Source organism: Oryctolagus cuniculus, chromosome 4, assembly GCF_051225735.1.
Source record: "Oryctolagus cuniculus isolate XC-2025 breed Fujian yellow rabbit chromosome 4, ASM5122573v1, whole genome shotgun sequence".
Classification (NCBI taxonomy): domain Eukaryota; kingdom Metazoa; phylum Chordata; class Mammalia; order Lagomorpha; family Leporidae; genus Oryctolagus; species Oryctolagus cuniculus.
In genome coordinates this window covers 154,759,055-154,779,112 of record NC_142870.1, presented here as the reverse complement: position 1 = coordinate 154,779,112, position 20,058 = coordinate 154,759,055, and the positions used below count along the sequence as shown (strand labels likewise).

Below are 20,058 nucleotides of genomic sequence, written 5' to 3'. Positions count from 1 at the left end.
AAGGTCTAACATGGATATTCTGATGTTCTGCAGAAGAAAAGAGATACACTCCAAAACCTAAACTGGCATGGGTGTGAACAGTAAGGATCAAGCTCTGACCTTGGCTTGCATTTTGAAAAACACACTGTCACTGAAACAGAGTATTCACTGGACAGCTTTGAGGTCCTTGCAATCTACTTGGCAGTAAAAGGATGATGCTTTTGACCAAAACTTCTGGTTTCTAACTCAAATCTGCTACAAAATACATAGGTGAACTTGAAGTTACTGTTTCCTCATATTTTCTTTCCCTAAAAGCAGATCCTGTGCCTAGAATTTGAGTGTAAGTAGTTTATTGGGGCAAAATTTCAGAAAGTACACATGTAGGGAATTGAGAAAATTAAAGGAGGAAAGGTAATAGGGTGAGTTTACTGCAGTGGCAATGCGACCTTGTCACTGCTGATCTAAGGAGTGAGTATGAGAATGCAACTCAACATGGCCATGAAAGAGAAAGAATAAAGAACTATTTATCCACCAATTTCCATATCCCATTAGGAAAGGTCACTCAGGGTGGCAATATTTTGGCATTTCTGACCTACCCACTTGGGCTAACCATGCTCTGAAGATATCATTCAGCCTGCAACATTCCAGAAGACGATGTTATGTAAAGAAATCCTCTGCACATGATTTCAAGGTGATATTGGCAGGTATGCTACAAGAATAATGTTACTTACTTTATAGATGTGATGTAGAGGTGAATAAGACAATACTGTGCTTAGCAAAGTATATGGCATATATAAGTATTCAAAATTATTATTAAGAATCTTATTCACAGCTTGATGGTTGTTATTAATAAATAAGAATTAGAACACAATTAAAATAATAGATAATTATTGAATGTTTATGAATAACTCCTTGGGGACATTCAAGGAAACCTTCTGCAGGATAACTTGTTTCTTCCTGATATTACTTTGAATGGTATAGAAGACATTTATGTGAAAAAAAAATGCAGGAATGAGATGTATTTTAAGATAAGGCATTTGTAATCTTGTGGATGAGTGAGTTTTAGGTACAGTATTATTTATATATTATTATTAAATTACTCATTCATTCACAAACAACACAAATGTAGGAATCTATCAGCATACCCAAAGTGTTAGGGGTGTGGATTTAAGGATAAAAATAGAAAGAACAACAACATAGGCTGATAAACAAAAAAGAAAATCAAGTTCAATGTAGTATGCTACTAAAGGAGCTATATGTATGAAATACACCTAAATAGATAAAACCAGGTATAATGCTATCATTTGATGTGATTTTGCTCCTGAATTCATGCAGGACTTTAAATTCTAAAGTCATAAGTTATTGGTCTCAAGAAGGTAGAAACTTAATCCAATTATGGCATTTAGGAGGCAGGCCTAGTGGAAGATCCTTAGATCTTTGGGAACACGCCCTCAGAAAGTAGTTCTCAATGTGACCTCTTGAGTTCTTACAAGAGGGTTATTATAAAAGCCTAAGTTGGAAGTTTCCCTCTCTCTCTCTCTCTAACTCTATCTATCGATCTTCCCAGCTCACCACGTGTTTCATCCTCTGAATGAACTCCACCACTGCCATACATCAACCTCACAGAGGCCAAACCAATGGAACTGTCCAATCTTCTACTTGTACCTTTGAAACTGTGAGCTAAATAAACTTTGTGTCTGTAAATTCAGCTGCTTCATATATTTCATTGTAGTAATGAAAAGGCAGCCGATGCATTCACCAACTATGAAATGTTTATGTCTACCTAAAAATAAATAGAAGAACTGATAACTGCCTTTGGAGAGAAGCAACATGGGCAGAGGTGAGAGGGACACCTATTTTTACTAAATACCCAACTGTGAGCCCTCACAGTTTTATGCTATATGCTTTATATATTGCCAACTCAAAAATCAGTCAGTCTGAAACACGTTTGCAACAGGAAATAGCCAGCAAGAGAGCACTGAAAAACCTATCATATGGGTTTTCCTGTCTTCTTTTAAACTTCTGTTGTTTGTTTCCAAACATAGTCTACTGTCAGCTGGCAGAAACAAATTCATTCTATGCAGCCCTGCGCCAATCAGCTCCTAACTCCGGAGTAATAATCATAGTGCCAATATGTACTTCCTGCCTCACTGAGCTGAGTCTTCTAGCCTCTCAGTAATTCTCTCCTTCTGAAGGCCAGAGCTAAAGGCCTACACTTGGAAACATCAAGTGTACGCTGATTTGAAACCATGGGAGTGAATTGAATAACCTCAGATTAATAGCTAATTTTTTCACACTTTGCATAATCATTTATTGACTGTGTGTTACATGTTAGACTTTGGCCCAGGTACATGTGAAAAAGTTTATTAGATGTGGTCCCTATCCTTAAAGTTCCCATAGTAGTGAACCTGTGGGGATTTCTGGCTAGGCTCAGATGGGGCCAGCCTCCTGCTGGGGCTGTGATCTCAACTTCAACAAATTGTACAATTTTAGGTCATATAGAATGTATCATTCCCTAACATTTTTAAATTATGGCTGAAAGATTGCTTTGAAAATATAATTATGTAGTATTGCCAAAGTACTCAAATATCGTGAAAGAATTTCAATGTGCTCCAGAAGCCATTCTTTTTTAGTCAGACATGGACATGTTTATTGATGTTGTATCATATGACAGTGTGAAAATCCATGATATGGTAGACCATGGGAGATGATACGGTGTTTAAAGGAGGGCAAGGAGAGGTCACCATCTCTAAGGTATAATTTAGTTAGAAGTTTGCATGAATGTAAATGACACTAAAATGCAGCTGACAAGTACCACACCAGTACTACGCAGATGGTGAGTACCAATGAGTACCATCAGAGTTGAGAGATTAAACACCCTAGGCCTTGGAAATAGTTAGCTTGGAGTAAGACAGAAGCAGATGAAGATGGCTAATGAAAGTCCTGGAATATTAGGAGTGGATGCCCAGAAGGAGTAAGTCCAGAGGATCAATGGGGAAACAAGAACTAGACATAGATAAATCTCACATGTTGTCCCAAAGTCCAATTTTCTCACTACTTATAAGTAGCTACAGCTTTCTATTCATATTGTCTGGTACACCTTTTCCTTTCTACTTTCAGACCTTGTAGGAATTATGTTCTAGTTGTGTTTTAAACATGGTGTACATGTAAATAAACCACAATATGGAAAAGCATTCAACTTAAGATTAATATAGTCACTTTTATTATTACTACTATATTACACTGTTTTATTTTTACCAACTTAATTTGTGCTTTCTCATCACTTCATTTTTTTTATTTTACATTTTCTCCTTTTGACAAAGTAGGAAACATGCCTACCATAGAAAAATGATTGCATAATAATCCTTTAAAACAACAGTAAACACTTGAAGATTATTTATCCAGTGAAAACCATGGTATGCATCATTTCTTTCTTTTCTCAAAGAAAAAACTCATAAATTGAAGTTTTATAATAATCACTCATTTATATAGTTTTTTAAAACCCTTATATCTCTTCATACAACATATTGCCTTTATTCCTGATATTTAAGGGCATATAATGGTATTTCATTCTGCATATTTCATAATGACTTACTTCTTTTAATTTCCTTAGTATCTCTATGATTAGTTATGGACATAGAGAAAACAGTCCTTCAGAGCTAAAGTTTCTGGGGGGAAAATGCTGAAGGATTTGCCACATTGCCTGATCTGTGTTTTCAATTAAGGATTACAGCTTGTTTGAGGTAGTTAATTCTTCCTGCAAATACACTGAAGAAAACAAAACTAAAAAAAAAAAAAAAACTAGCAACACATCTTTGGCCTTTTCTGTTTATACTTAGCACTTGTCCTCGATATGTAATTGCATTTCAATTCCGAAGAGAATTTAGTGCCAGTCTGTGCTGCAAAAAGCTTAGTGTATGAATTACGTGAATGGCCATGCTGTTTGCGAACCCAGCCATCTACTTGGGAACATATGCTATTCTGAATACTAGTCCTGGGAGCCCCAAAGAAGAACCAAGACATTTACTTTGGAATTATGTAAAACAAAGCTATTGCCATAATGATTAGGAACTCATCATGGGTATATCACTATCCCTACATATGCCAAGCATATTTAACCTTTTAAGGAATCAATTATGCATATGTAATATGCATCTAAATGCCACATAGCTTTGCTCTGTTTGTTTCTAGGTCATGCTTTTGTGTATATTCAGTTTGAAATTGACAGTAAACAGTAAGCTCTAAATGTATTTACATATCAGGCAGTTGACTATTTCTCTTAATGCTTCCTTAGGAAAAAGCTATCAAGGATTAGTGGAGATCCAAGTCATCTGGTGTGACCTCCAGATCCAGAGCCCCACTTTCCCATTCAAATGGAGATGTGCACTTCTTTCTGGATTTTCCAAGCACAAAAGGAATAAGGTGTGAATGGAGATGAACAGAGAGAAACAGAAGAGAAAGGGAGAGAGCAGAGGGCAAACACTGATCCACTGTTAAGGCCTTGCATCTTTTGTACTTGGCCTCACTTTTCAGATGAGAACCTAAAATCTGAAGAATGATAGTTTCTTGTCCAAGATCCAAAGCTAGAGAGTGACAATAATTCTATGTGACATACTATCTCACTATAGTTATATATTCTTCCCATGAAGAAGTGACTTGCTCTCTAATATCAGAAAAAAGAGTATAGTTTATAGAAAAATATTTTTTACCTACTGAGGTCTTCAAAGAGCCCAAAGCCACAGATTCTTCCCTAAGAGATCATTTATTACAAGTTCCCTGATGACATCTTCCAATCTTCTAAACAAGTCCAGATCTCTCAGCAACCTTTAAGGCACTTCCTCATTTCCTCCAGAAAGGCAATTATTTCAAAAATAAGTCAGCAACTTCCTCTGTTCCAAGACATTTTTGTGTTGTTGGTCCACTCCAGAGTCTCACAAGAGGCAGAGAAATGCAGCTGCTATTCAAATCATCTGGTTTCCAATCTCCTCATGAACATTTAACAGGTATTTCAGCACTTCGAAAACTTTCTCACTAAAATATCCTATTGGTTAAGGCCAGTAAATACATACTCCAAGAGGACAGAGCCATAGAAAAGCAGCCTCACATTGTTTTAAAAATCTCATGTTGGGCCCAGCATTGTGGTGCAGTAGGTAAAGCCAATGCCTGTGACACTGGCATCCCATTAGGCACTGCTTCGTGTCCCAGCTGCTCCACTTCCTATCCAGCTCCTGATAACAGCCTAAGAAAGCAACAGAAGGTGGGCCAAGTACTTGCACCCCCGCACCCACGTGGGAGACCAGATGAAGCTCTTGGGTCCTGGCTTCTGTTTGACATAGCCATGGCCATTGTGGGCATTTGGGGAGTGAACCAGCAAAAGGAACATCTCTCTCTCTCTCTCTCTCTCTCTCTCTTTCTCTTTCTCTCTGTCTCTTTTCTCTCCACCTCTGTCTCTCCCTGTAACTCTTTCAAGTAAACATATCTTTAAAAACCAACCTCGTAACCTCATGCTTAATTTAAGAATTTTGCATTCCACTCTTCAATGTGCCAGTATTCATGCTGGTTTTAATCTTCTTGATTTTGTTTTAATGTGCTCCTGACAAACTTTTTAGTCAACTGAAACTTCATAAAGACGTGCTACTTGTTTTCTACAACTTTGTCGAAAGTGTTAAGTACACTACCAAATAACCTCAATGCAAGAATCATAAATCTAGGGAGAATAGTGCATGCTCTCGCAGAATGGGTAGAAACAACCATCTCAGCAACAGCAAATGTCCACATGGCTGGCCCCTAGAACCATTCAAACCCATGGAGTCATTGATAGACTTGACAACACAGAGAAAAATGCACATTCTTGGCTTTCTCCATCAATCATGCAGAAATTGAGATGTGGATGATGCAAATCTTTATTTCTCAAGAGTGCCCTTGATATTAGTTCTCCTTTAAAACCAAACTTTCTGTTGTGTAGCAAGGAGTCCTAATAACATAACCTGCCAACAAGGATAATGAGCAATTTGAAGTCCTCTAGCCCTCATTTTCCTACAGAGAGCAAGAAATAATCACAAGTGTCTAACCTTATTTTATGAGTTGCCCCCATGCTTTTGGAATCAGCTTGCATACAGGCTCAACAAAAACAACATCTGATATTAAGCACTTTCATCTTCGGAGTCTATTCTATTCAGGAAATAGAATACTGATGTCTGTGACTTTAAAATATTTAAGTGATCACTGTACTTTATATTGATTTCAGGGAGCTTAATTATATCATTTTCAAGTATGATGGCATCTTTATTAGATTAATGATGCCAGCTGCAAACTAAAGTTCTTAGTGTGCCCTCTGCCAAAATTTAGGAGGCTGCTTGGACTTGAGGACTTTTTATACCTATTTAAAAAGGCAGATGAAAAGTTTGTAAAGAGGAATTCATAATCCTTGTAATTTATGAATCATTAAATGTCATGTTTCTTCCTTCATTTGTGGTTTGATTTTGAAAGTGCTACTACATTTTCACTTCAATGAGTGGAAGAAAACTTAAACAAAATCAGAGTTCTAACTCTACCAGCAGCTCAAAATTGGAACTAAAATGATGGTAGAAAACCATAAATTGTAGTTGTGTATGAGAACATCTTGTCCCCTCCCATCCCATAAGCAAAGAAACAGAGACAAAGTGATTCAAAGCCTTTCCACTGGGAGCATGTCTCTGGTACAGCAATATCAGACTCCCCTTCAAACGTCTTAGAAATTGCGGAACCTTCTGTCTCATCCCAACCCAGGGATTCCGAATTCACACTTCCACAGGAGTCACAGATCTTCAAAGTTTGGGAAGCTGCTTTAGAATACTATTGGAAAGTTCTACAAGAATCTAGGGACAACAAATGGTTGGGGGAGCCCGCCTGGGGCTGAGAACAAAGACTTATTTTCATTGTATAATATTTTTCACTTTAGAATTTTGTACCATATGCATGTAAGAGCCATTCAAAAAGATACCATTCAAGTTCATTTTACCAATCATTTGAATGGCTGCATAAAAATAAAGACAAACAGCAATCTTGATGAAGAAAAAAAAAGGACTTGACAAAGTTTAAATTTCCAAGAAATAAAGTTAAAAGCTCATTAAGACAAATAAATGTGAAACATTCTTTATCATAACTTAGAATTAGTAAAATCAGAAAGTTTTACAAATTCTACTTTTGCAGCTGCATTAAACTCAGTGCTGAGTCTTATAATTCGTGTCAGGCTTATTGTCTCTTAATGTTCATTAAATGAGTTTCATCTTTGTAAAGAATGGTTTTTAATGATGGCACAATGACAATATCATCCAAAGTAAAATGAATGAGAGAAAAACTTCAGAAAATCCTAAAGGCAATGGAAAAAATCTGTTTGGTATTTTCTCCACAGTTTATTCTCTATGTACACATTGGTAGTAATATTATGTCCCATGGTTCTCTGATTTTTGTCTTACATAGTTAATCTTTTAGACAAAATGGTTTTTCATAGCATCTGCACACTTCCTGAAAAATTAGCATTATTTATACTGTGTACTATTTGGATGTACACTCTAAGGGATAGGGGAATTGGTCAGTGTTGTTTATTATTGTACTCATAGTCAAAATAACAGTTCCTGCTACACAGTAGGCATTTAACAAATATTTATGAAACAAAAAAGTGAAATAAACTGACAGCCTGTTCACTTTTATTGAAACACACCAAATCAGAGCCCAATATTTTTAGCTGAATCAACGATTTATTTTATCTTTTAGCAGTATTCATTTATAACAAACTAGCACCTTTGCTTTAAAAATAAAATAAAATCAGATTTGGCCTAAGTCGCTTATCTCAAGATCATAGTTTTCATCCTGACATCCCACTTTCAGTAAAGTATTTGGTGAGCAGAAGTAAAAAGTTTTGTTTTCAATTAGAAGAAAACAGATGAAGCAGAATCAGAAAACTGAATAATACCCAATAAGCCTATTCTTCCATAAGTAAGATGAAGAAGTTATGCAGCACCCAGTAAAGATAACCACTGTGTGCCCATGAATAAAGCATTTTGGGAATCAATATATGGACTCTTTGGGGTCACTAAGGGTTACTGCATGATTATTTAATGCAAAATTCTGCATTTTAGCCACTACCTTTGTGAGGACAGGCTGACCTGTTCTAAGGTGTGTGTAGAAAGAAGTAGGACTGGTGCAAATGTTGCTATATTTGCATATCTATTATTCCTGAATTTTCATATTTATAATTCCTGTTCTCCTCTACCTGCATCCACCCAAAGATCAAACAGCAACCCTGAGTGAGCTTCCTGGAAAGGGCAAGCTTTGCTCCTGCTTTTGCAAAGTGAAGGGAAAGAGAAAGCACAGCTTTTTTTTTTCCTCTTGCCACAGTTCCCCCTTTCAAATACATACAGTTGGATATTGTAAAAATCCCAGCTTCTCCAACCTAGAAGAAAGGTAAGGGGAAAAGTTAGGAGCAAAGTGACAGGGCCTGAATTTTCTGGGACAATCTCATGTACTCTAATTTCATTTTCTTAAATAAATATAAATATAGCTAATTGTGATAATAGCTAATTGTGACTTAAATTTTACATATTTTTGTTTGAAAGACATATTTATTCCATCATCTTATGTGGCAAGGAATGGCAGATTAAATGGAAACTAGTAAAGAAACTGGCTGTAGTCTACAAAAACCCAGAGTCCCAAAATATCGAACTTAATCTATCCTTGGATTCTCCTGCAGTACAATCTAGACAGTGCCTCCAATTATTTTTAATTTAGAGAGAATTTCCTTTTCATTTCCAATAGACTGGAATAGACTCTTGACATCAAGCATACATGAAAATTGGAGGGAAAAAGTGATCAATCCAGCCATATTGTAGTCATGTAGCTCTTACACTCAAAGGGCTTCTATATTTGAACTTTTGAAGACAAAATATACAAATTAGTATGCTAGTGCAGAGAGTGGGCTGACCTTTCTTCTTTTAAGCTTTGTTGACTCTGTGGATGTTAATAGTATTCAAATACCCTTTATAATTTGGTAGCATTTTCCAGAACTCCTCTTGTCCACCAAATAGTCTTCTCTGCTTCACAGTGCTTATGTGAGATTAAACAGGAGACATGAGTGGCTTTACAAGAGATAATTGTAAGTTAATTGTAGCCGAAAACACAAGGCTAACCTAATTTGATAGTTATAGATATTCTGTGGCTGTAATTTTGGTGTTTTTATTCTCATGTCTTTAAAACTAAGTGTGGGGTGCAAAACTTCAGTTAAGGAGACACCAGCTAAGGACAGGTTTTTAGGAATTTGTGGGAGAAGAGGAAGCAAGAGGATGATAGATGAGAATCAAACCAACACAGGTAATGCCGACTCTGTTTTATGAAATGGAGATGAGTAGGAAGGAGGCAATCAGATAAATTAGACAGGCTGAAACAGAGCAGATGAGAGCTGCTGTTTATTATACACCATGACATGCCAGGCGCTCAGGTCAGAATTCTGCAGTTGGAAACGCTGGCTCTCACAGTGGTGTCTTATGATAAAAGTCACTATAGAAGGCTCAGAAAGGTTGAATAATCCAGCAATCTAAGCAGTTTGTTAAAATAGCCCCAGAACTACAATACTCCTGAGCTCCATGGCTGATGGCTAGAGGTGAACTAGAGCTAGGGTTTGAAAAGGGATTCTTCAAAGTGCACCTTATCTACCTCCTCCTTTGGAATCTCCTGGGTTAAATCTCAGAACTTTCCTGAACCTCACCTCACTTGTAAATATGTGAACTATTTGTATAACTGCCTCACAATTTTTGTTTTGTACATTTGAAACTATTCTAAAATAAAATATTAAATAGCAGAAAAGAACTATAAATAAAATATTTTTTCAAATGGAAGAAAAATATTCTCTGAGGCATGAGATCTGGGCATCTTCATTTTAAACAAGATCACTAGATGAGTCACTATTGCCCCCAAAATGAAGACTTTCTACACCAAGGGAAGAATGCTCAGGTTACATTCCTCAACCCCAACTTGTAAAGGGGATACCAGCTTTGTAGATAAGCAAATAGTTGATTTCTAACGTTTAGGGAGATTCTTTTCTGATTAATAGCTCAGCTGATTTTATAGTTGTCTTCAATTCAATAATTAGCTGAGTTCAGAGAACTGCAGGTCCTCAAAGTTTAAGGGAGGATCGTAAAGGTCAATGTCTAATGCCATGCCCGATCTGTAATCCTTTAATTTTCCTCAACGATATTCCCATTGGTGATGGGGGCCTCGCTCTTTCATGAATCAGTGATGTCAGTGCTCTGACTGTGAGGGCTGCTAGCCCAATCCACATATGGATTTAAATCTTGCTCTTGACCTTTTTATCTAGAATAGCCTTTGCACAAAAAATCATGTCTGTAGCTCTCCTGTTTTAAGTTATTTAAATGTTGTTCCATCATACTTAGAATGAGGTCAAACTCCATTTGAAATCATCTGCAATATCCTAAGATTTCACCAACATCTGACCTGGTATTTCACAGGAAGCATGTTCTTCCCCAAGCTCTATGCAGGCTCAGGCTTCTGCCCATGTAGTTTCTTCTCCCTGTTTCTCATCCTTAAGTTCTCAGATTAAATATCCACTTCTATGAGAAGCCATCCCTGATCATACCCCTACTGCTGTGTCGTAACATATAGCCTATGTTTCCCTTAAGACTTAATCTTATAGCATTTAATGATATTTCAACATGTTAGCTATTTATAATTTATTAGCCATCCACCCTTATGCCCACTATACACAAGACCATAAATATATATTCAAGTGTCAAAATGACCACAAATGTATATTCAAATGTGTGTTCCTCTAGTTGCATATCCTATTATCAAGCACATTTCCTGTGTAAATATTATTTGAATTATACACACAACACATTTTTTTCTATGAAAATGGTGTTTGTACACCTGAGTTATGTTAACCTGACAGACACCTAATCTGCAACATAGACAATATGGATTTTCACGAGAAAACTCATTTCTTTTGATTATATTTTAGGTTGAGCACCTTTTAGATCTAGTATATTTTCTACTTTGATGAACACTGGTCGGCACACTAGATCACTTAGGATATTTTTCTAAGCATCTCTTGGAATCATATTGCAGCTGGATCAATAATAAGCTGTGTGAGTAACCTCAAGACATCTCCCCTCTCTGAGCCTTGTTTGTTCCATGTATAAAGTGAAGAGATTGAGCAAGATGACCTCTGAGTTCCTTTCCTTCTCAGACATGTGGCAAATCCATGAATTAAAGTAAACGGTGACTAGAACCTAGTAACTGTAATAAATTATTTAAAAAACACTACATATAATTTTAACCTTATGAATAAAAGTCGAGGAAATAGAGAAACATGGGGAAAGAGAGAGGAAAAAGAGACAAAACACCAACAAACAAAAGGAAAAGCAGCTTAAATATTAGACTCCAGCAGAAATATCTTTTTGAATGTCTCCAGCTCTAATTTCCTGCCACTGTTTCAGAAAAGTGTAGCTTGAGATACTATAGCACACAGTTGGGGACAGATTCCTTCAATTTTAGCTGTTAGAAATGATCAAGCTGTTTGACATTTCCAAATGTTAGTGTCCTCCTCCAGTAACACAGAGGGTATTTATTCACAGAAACAAAATACCTAAACTAATGCCTGACATGGGAAGACATTACTCAATGAATCATAGCCTTATTTTTTCTATAGCTGTTGCTTCTCATATTTCTCTCTTGGACAAGATACTCAAATCTGTTAAAAACTTCACAGAGAAAATCTGTCTTGGTATTCTAATTCTACAAAGAAATCCATCACTCATTCAACAAGGATTTACTGAGCTCACCTGTGCCAGGCACCTGTACCAGCTCACCTGTGCCTATGGTGAAGGCTCAGGGAAGAAGGAAGAAGAGGAAAGGAAGGGGGGGGGGGGGAGGGAAGGGAGGAGGGAGGGGGGAGTAAGGGAGGAAATGTGAAACAGTAGTGACAAATGCTATGAAAGAAATATAAAGCAAGGTGGGAGAATTAGGAATGGTAAGTGGTAATTTTATACTTAGTATAATTTAAATGAACATTATCACGAAAATCTTCTCTGATAAGGTAACATTGACTCAGAAGAAGATGTGAGGTGATCCACGTAGTTGTAGGAAGGAAGTTATTTCCAGGCATAGATGTGATTAAATGCAAAGGCTTGAAGTGGGACATGCTTGGCATGTTGATAGACTTGTGAGGAAGGCAGCCAGTGTGGCTGAAACATTGAGACCAAGGGAAGCCGTGGTGGAGGGGAGTTTACAGAGCTAAGTGCTCTGGCTCTTACCCCGTGTGTCAGGGGCTCTCCTGGGGCATTGCCACTCCAGGGAAGAGTGCTCTGACTTCTGTAACAAAGGTGCCATGCTACCTACCTTGTTATGAACAGACCATGGATGGGCAAAGGCCAAACTGCAGAGAGCATTCAGAGGTTACCATCATCGTCCATAAAAACGACGCGGTCATTTAGAACTAGGGTGGTAGCAATGACGTGCTTCAGAAGGAGGGCATGAAAAGATCTGCCTATGGTTTCAATTGCAGTGAGCAAGGAAACTTTAACTTCTGTTAAAGTTCATAACAACGCTTTTGCCTTGATAACTAGAAGAGCTGAGGTAAGTGTTATGAGAAAAAAAAAAAAAAAAACATCCTGCAAGTGTATGGAATTTCAAGAGTAGTGTTCGCTGTGCTATGTTTAAGAAGCCTAAAAGGCATCTAAGAGGAGACAGGAAATAGTTGAATAAATGAGTCTGAAGTTTAAAGTCGATAGCCGTGTTTAAGACAAACATCTGCAGTTAGCAAGAATGAGATAATTTGGTAATGAATACAAACAAAGCAAAGATAAAGCTGAATACTGAATCCAGCAGACTTCATTAGTTAGAGGCTGGAAAATTCAGAAGTCATCAAATGAGATGAAGAAAGAGTGACCAAGAAGGTAGGAAGAAAATCAAAAACAAGTCATGAGACCAGATGAAACTGATCACAGCGTTTCTTAGTGCTAAATTCATCTCGTGTTTTATATACGGTTTGCAGCATAGATTTCTTCATGAATCAATATAATCATATTTTGGATCAAGAGACAATAGCGGGGTGTTGTGCTGTGATGCAATGGGTTAACACCCTGGCCTGAAGTGCTGGCATCCCATGTGGGCACCAGTTCTAGTTCTGGCTGCTCCACTTCTGATCCAGCTCTCTGCTGTGGCCTGGGAAGGCAGTAGAAGATGGCCCAAGTCCTTGGGCCCCTGCATCTGCGTAGGAGAACTGGAAGAAGATCCTGGCTCCTGGCTCTGGATGGGCACAGTTCCAGCTGTTGTGGCCATCAGGGGATGGAAGACCTCTCTCCCTCTCTCTGCCTCTCCTCTCTCTGTGTAACTCTGACTTTCAAATAAATAAATAAATCTTAAAAAAAGAGAGAGAGAGAGAGAGAGAATGGGGAGAGCTTGAGTTGTGACCTTGATCATTAAGATACCAGCATGGCTTCCCTGTGGCTTCCATGCTTTGGATAAGTAAAAACATGGGGATGAAAAGTCGGATGAGATAACAGATAAACCTATGAATCTTTCAAGAAAGTGTCCTGTTAATCTGAGTTCAGATAAGTTTATTTTTTTATTGTTAATGACTCATTTAATTATCAAACTAATGTAAATCACATTATAAAGCATTTGGAAACCAGATAACAAGCAGATTTTTTTTTTAATCTAAGAAACTGTCTATCATCCTACTGTTCTGTGCTGCTGGTAATAATTTTATACAAATTTCTAAAATGTTTTCCCATTCATATTTCCAATTCTTGTAATCAGAATATAACAATAACTGTGAAACTAATCTTTCACTTGTCACTCAGTGGCCAGGTTAAGTTGTGTCCGATGAGACACCTGAGTAAGTTGGTGTGAAGGTATTTGTAACTAGTAAAATATTTTTATTTCTATTGAAAAAGAGATATAAGAAGTGAATGCTTTCATTATCTAGGTCCTTGTGCCCTTCTACTTTCTCTGCCCCTCATCCCTGCCTTGGAAAAGAATCACTGTATGTAGAGTTACGGTAGTCATCCTATGACCTTGAAACCACGTATCTAGGTAACAGCTTCCTGGATGTGACAGTAAAGTGGGGGAAAAGCCTGGATGATGCCATTGAATTACAGAACCAATGCTAGCAAAAGCTTATGGTCAGATGTTAATTAGATGAGAAAAATTAAGAGCTATCAACTTAAAAATCACTCGCATTTGGGGTACGCTGGTATTTGAAGCTGAAAGCATCCATAACCAAAACATTCAATGTCATGAATATTGGCCAATTTATTCCCATCTTTATAATTATAATCTGAATGATGATATAATAATCAATGACAGAAAAAATACCTAGCTAATCCTCTATTCTGAAAATTAAAGGTTTTTTTGGGAACGTCATAGGTTGCCTCCTTAAAATACTTTCATTCTAGTTCAAAATTAAAGTTGGTTTGGAGTATCCTCATGGATTACAAAAAAAATAAAAGACTGTAAAATACTCTCTTTTCTCACCTACTGCTGGACACTTACTAGATACACAGGACTAGATAATAGATACCCAGTGACCTTGACAGCTTGCAACAAATTCCATAATTTCCAACAAAAGTCCATCAAGAGAAAAATGTAAGATATGTACTTTATTATGAGAATATACGCTAAGATATAACATCTCCTAAACTCTGTTATCCCCTTGCTTTTATGTTAGGCTATTATATTAGGAAAGGAAGTCTAGGTAATTGGTCCTTTGCCCTTCTAAAGACCCTTCTGGAATTGTTATTTATCCACAATTGGAAAATAAGATGTATTTGCTCAGCATGTGGCTATGAAATACTCCAAAGAGAGTCATTATGCTAGACAAATAAGAAATTCCCAGAAAGGGGTACAAATGTTTGAATAAACAATTGCTTGGAATACTCTAAACTTCTTTTTCCTTTCTTTTCAGTTTGTTTTATCATTGTCTAGTCTATTCATTTGTCCAGTCTAGAGATGAGAAAATTATACCATTTCATTTCTTTGCAGCATTGTCACAAAGGAGGGCACAGTTTGGTTCTAGGTTTGTCCAGGAAGTAGAGGACCTATGAACATTACAAAGAAAAATATTTAATCTCAAAACTAATATAATTCTATCTAGTAGTTAAGTCTACTCAAAAGTTCACAAGGTACCTTAAATATGGTGAGTTTCCTGTTAGCAAGAGAAATAGTGAGATGAATATGCAATTGAAAGGGGGTTACCATGAGGAGCAGCAACAGACTGGATGACTCCTACAGACATCTGAAAAATCTGAGGGGCTGGCACTGTGGCGTAGCAAGTAAAGCTGCCGCCTGCAGTGCCGGCATCCTATATGGGCACTGGTTCAAGTCCCAGCTGCTCCACTTCCGATCCAGTTCTCTGCTATGGCCTGGGAAAGCAGTAGAAGACGGCCCAACTCCTTGGGCCCCTGCACCCGTGTGGGAAGGCCCAGAGGAAACTCCTGACTACTGGCTTTGGATTGGCACAGTTCCAGCTGTTGCATCCAACTAGGGAGTGAACCAGAAGATGGAAGACCTCTCTCTCTCTCTCTCTCTCTCTCTCGGACTCTCCTTCTCTCTCTCTGTGTAACTCTGACTTTCATATAAATAAATAAATCTTTTAAAAAATAGAAAAATCTGAGATGTGAGCTTGAATTCTGTCCTCCAAATTCTGAGTTCCAGAGATCTTTATGTCTGATCTTTATACTACAAATCCACTTGCTTAATTTCTCATCATAAAATTTATAGGATATGTAAATTATATATATATATATACTCATATGTGTGTATTGATATATAACTTTAATGCTTGCATCCCATATGGGTACCAGTTCAAGACCGAGCTGTTCCATTTCCTATCTAGCTCTCTGCTATGGCCTAGGAAAGCAGCGGAGTGCTTGGGTCCCTACACCCGCATGGGAGAACTGGAGGAAGCTCCTGGCTCCTGGCTTCAGGTAGGCCCAGCTCCAGCTGCTGCAATCATCTGGGGAGACAACCAGCAGATGGAAGACCTCTCTCTCTCTATGCCTCCGCCTCTACCTGTCTGTAACTCTGACTTTCAAATAAAATAAATAAATCTTTTAAAAAATGGACCCTTTAATCCATTTTCCCAAGAAATAGAGATATGATTTGGATTTAAATTGCTTTGAAACAAAAGGCATGCACACGTGCACAGAGACCCTGATGCTATCCCTTAATCCTTCTATGAGTCCCCCAGTGATCTAGAGGTACAACTTTCATCTGTCAGAACTGATGTGCTAATTATGCTGATTTCTTAATCTTGGTTTGCATTTACTCGAAGCTGTCTATGAAGTGCAACATCTTCATTGCCTGTATCTATACAACCCAGATTATTTCCTTGTCTTTGTTTCTGTATTGGTTTCTGTACAGAACTCAATACTGCCCTGTGCCCACGCCTTCTGTGGTTGTACTCTAATTCTCAGGTCTTTGCCCCTTGTGCTAGTGTAACAGGGATAGTCTTATGCCATCCCGGCTTCTGGAGAGAACAGCCAGGGTTGCCACATAAAGTTGAGCAGGTCATGCCTTGAACAAGAGATTTAGACAAAAGGGGTGAGTGGGTACTGAAATCCGGTTTGCACTGGGCATGCCAAGCCATGTGCCCTAGTATCCAGCCATGTCCATTAGAGAAAAGATGCTTCTGTCCAATTCCCACAAAGGCCACAGGCAACTCAGAAAAACAGCCTGAGTGATAGCTGAAGACTCTTCCATTATCTAACAATGAAAACTACAATAAAACCATTTACAGATGCTTCTTTTGACCTCCCATTAAATGGCCACTCCTGGGGGGGGGGGTTAAAATACTAATAGCAAAAACAAAACAGATTTTAAAAGCCCATACTGTTCTTTGTATTACTACTACATTAACATGTATTGCTGTTTAATTTGATCATGAGAGCAACATTTACATTTTATAATCTTATGTAACTCCATAATACAGATGAAAATATTGAAATATAAATAAATTTATTTCCAAAGGAATTGCGATTACTCAAAGTAGAATAACAAAGTCAAGTTACATTGGGTTATTAGAACCAAACCTTTTTGACAATTGCATTAAAATATTTTAGCATGATATATGTACACTACATAGAATATTGAAACCTATTTTATTATAGGAAGATATTAATAATTTCTGCCATTTTATATATATTCCTCTGTCTTTTCCTCTTGTCTTAGATCTCTCCCATTAGTCATCTTCTATCTAAACACCTATTATTTCATTCTAAGGCTACAATTTGAGTGAATAATTTTATGCATCATAAACTTATATTATATCTTCCTTTGCCAGGTGCTGAGAGATAAGTATATAGAGGGCCATTTTTGATACAAAAGTTATGTTATTTTGACATCCTTGAATAAGTTTTCATAATATGCATTTCCTTTGTACAGACTGAGTATCTCTATTCCCAGATTCCCAAATCTGAAAATCTAACCTGTTTTCAGTATGCTGGCACTCCAAAAGTTTCAGTTTTTGGAACATTTTGTTTTACATAATTTTGGTTTAAGGATGTTCAATGCAAATATTGCAAAAGCTAAACAAAAATAATCCAAATTTTGAAATACTTCTAGTCTCAAGCACTTTGGATAAGGGTTATTAATTTGTAAACTGCTTAGAGCAGTTCTACCTAATTTTATAAAAAATAAAAAATGACAGGGCTTCTCTCAGTCCCTAGAGTTTCCTTTCTCTCTTACACTGCAGACTTTCACCAGAACCTTCTTTTTTTTTATTATTTGACAGGTAGAGTTATAGACAGTGAGAGAGAGACAGAGAGAAAGGTCTTCCTTCTGTTGGTTCACTCTCAAATGGGCAGCACGGCCGGCGCTGTGCCAATCCGAAGCCAGGAGCCAGGAGCTTCCTCCTGGTCTCTCTTGTGGGTGGAGGCGCCCAAGCACTCAGGCCATCCTCCACTGCCTTCCTGGGCCACAGCAGAGAGCTGCACTGGAAGAGGAGCAACCGGGACTAGAACCAGCACCCACATGTGTTGCCTGTGCCTCAGGCAGAGGATTAACCAAGTGAGCCATGGCACTGACCCCCACCAGCACCTTCTTACCTTCAACTTACTAACACTGTCATCACACCAAGTATGGGTCAATATTTTTACCTGTTTACCTCCCTCTTTAGCAAAAAAACACTAGAGAAATTCTTAAGTAGTTCATATATCATAAGTACCTGAAAAGGTTGGAGATGGGAGTTCCTGTAAGATGAACAAAGAATAGAAGATAGTACACAATTTATCATGGCACAATCTTCCACACATTTAGTGTTTTTGCTTTGTTAACAAAAAAGCTACACTTCCCTTCCTGAATGATTCATGGGAAATGCCTTCTATGAAGGCCTTTCCAAACATGAAATTCCACTTCTTTTTTTTTTTTTTTTTTTTTTTTTTTTTTTTTGACAGGCAGAGTTAGACAGTGAGAGAGAGAAAGAAACAGAGAGAAAGCTCTTCCTTTTTCCATTGGTTCACCCCCTAAGTGGCCACTACGGCCGGCACGTTGCGGTCAGCACACTGCGCCGATCCAAAGCCAAGAGCCAGGTGCTTCCTCCTGGTCTCCCATGCGGGTGCAGGACCCAAGCACTTGGGCCATCCTCCACTGCCTTCCCGGGCCACAGCAGAGAACTGGACTGGAAGAGGAGCAATCGGGACAGAATCCAGTGCCCCGACTGGGACTAGAACCCGGTGTGCCGGCGCCGCAAGGCGGAGGATTAGCCTAGTGAGCCGCGGCGCCGGCTGCAATTCCACTTCTGTGATTGGTTCTGTAGAGTGTTGGAAGTGAAACTAGTTCTGAGAAATCTGTGGCGCCATTTATACACGATGAAGCGATTCAGACAGGAGTGGCCATTTTGGCATAGCAGTTAAGAAGCCCCTTGGGATGCCACATCCTACACAGGAGTACGTGAGTTTAAATACTGGCTCCATTTCTGACCCAGCTTCCTATTGATGCACATCCTGGGAGAAAGCTGTGAGAGCTCGAGTACTTGGGTCTCTGTTAACCATTTGAGAGACTGGAATTGAGGACCTGGATTCTGGTTTTGGCCTGGCCCAACACCAACTGTTGTAGGCATTTGAGGAGTGAACCACTGGAGGACAGATCTGTCTTTCTGTTTGTCTATCTCTCATATAAATTACATCAATAAACAAAAAATTCATGGAAAGTGGAATTAGAAAATAAATTTATTTTTAAAAAGTATTCACATATGGGCCAGCAATGTGGCATAGCAGGTAAAGCTGCCACCTATGATGTCAACATCCCATATGGGCATTGGTTCAAAACCTCACTGCTTCCACTCCCCATACAACTTCCTGCTGATACACCTGAAAAAGCAGCAGAAGAGGGCCCAGGGGTTTAGGTCCCAGCACCCACATGGGGTACTTGGAAGAAGCTCTAGGCTCCTAGCTTTAGTCTGGCTGACTCCCAGCCATTGCAGCCACTCAGGGAGTGAACCAGCAGATGGAAGATCTCTCTCTGTCTCTCCCTCCCTCTCTCTGTAACTCAGTATTTCAATAAATAATCTCTATAACTGACTTTCAAATAAATCAGAATAAATCTTAAAAATGCTGAATGCCATCTTTTTAAAAAATGCACACATCACTTACGCTGTGATGTCTGCAATTATACCACCAAGCTTTTCCCTTCTTTCCCCTCACCTCAATTTCTTATCTGGATAAACCTATCATTTATCAATGAACTTTTGAAAATTCTAACTATGATATTCCATGTTGGGTTTTTTTTTTTTTTTTTTTTGACAAGCAGAGTGGACAGTGAGAGAGAGAGACAGAGAGAAAGGTCTTCCTTTGCCATTGGTTCACCCTCCATGGCCGCCGCGGCCGGTGCACTGCACCGGCGCACCGCGCTGATCCGATGGCAGGAGCCAGGTACTTATGTTGTTTTTTTAAAGACTGTATTTATTTATTTGAGAGATAGAGTTACAGACGCAAGAGGAAGAGACAGAGAGAAAGATCTTCCATTTTCTGGTTCACTCCCCAAATGCACAACAGCCAGAGCTGAGCTGATCTGAAACGAGGAACCAGG

The 20,058-nt window shown here is 38.3% G+C and overlaps 1 protein-coding gene across 1 annotated transcript in view; it reads right to left on the bottom strand.

The window, feature by feature from the left end:
- KCNH8 (potassium voltage-gated channel subfamily H member 8) overlaps nt 1–20,058 on the bottom strand; it is a 449,001-nt gene that overhangs the window by 311,048 nt on the left and 117,895 nt on the right. The gene's annotated exons all lie outside the window — the stretch shown is intronic.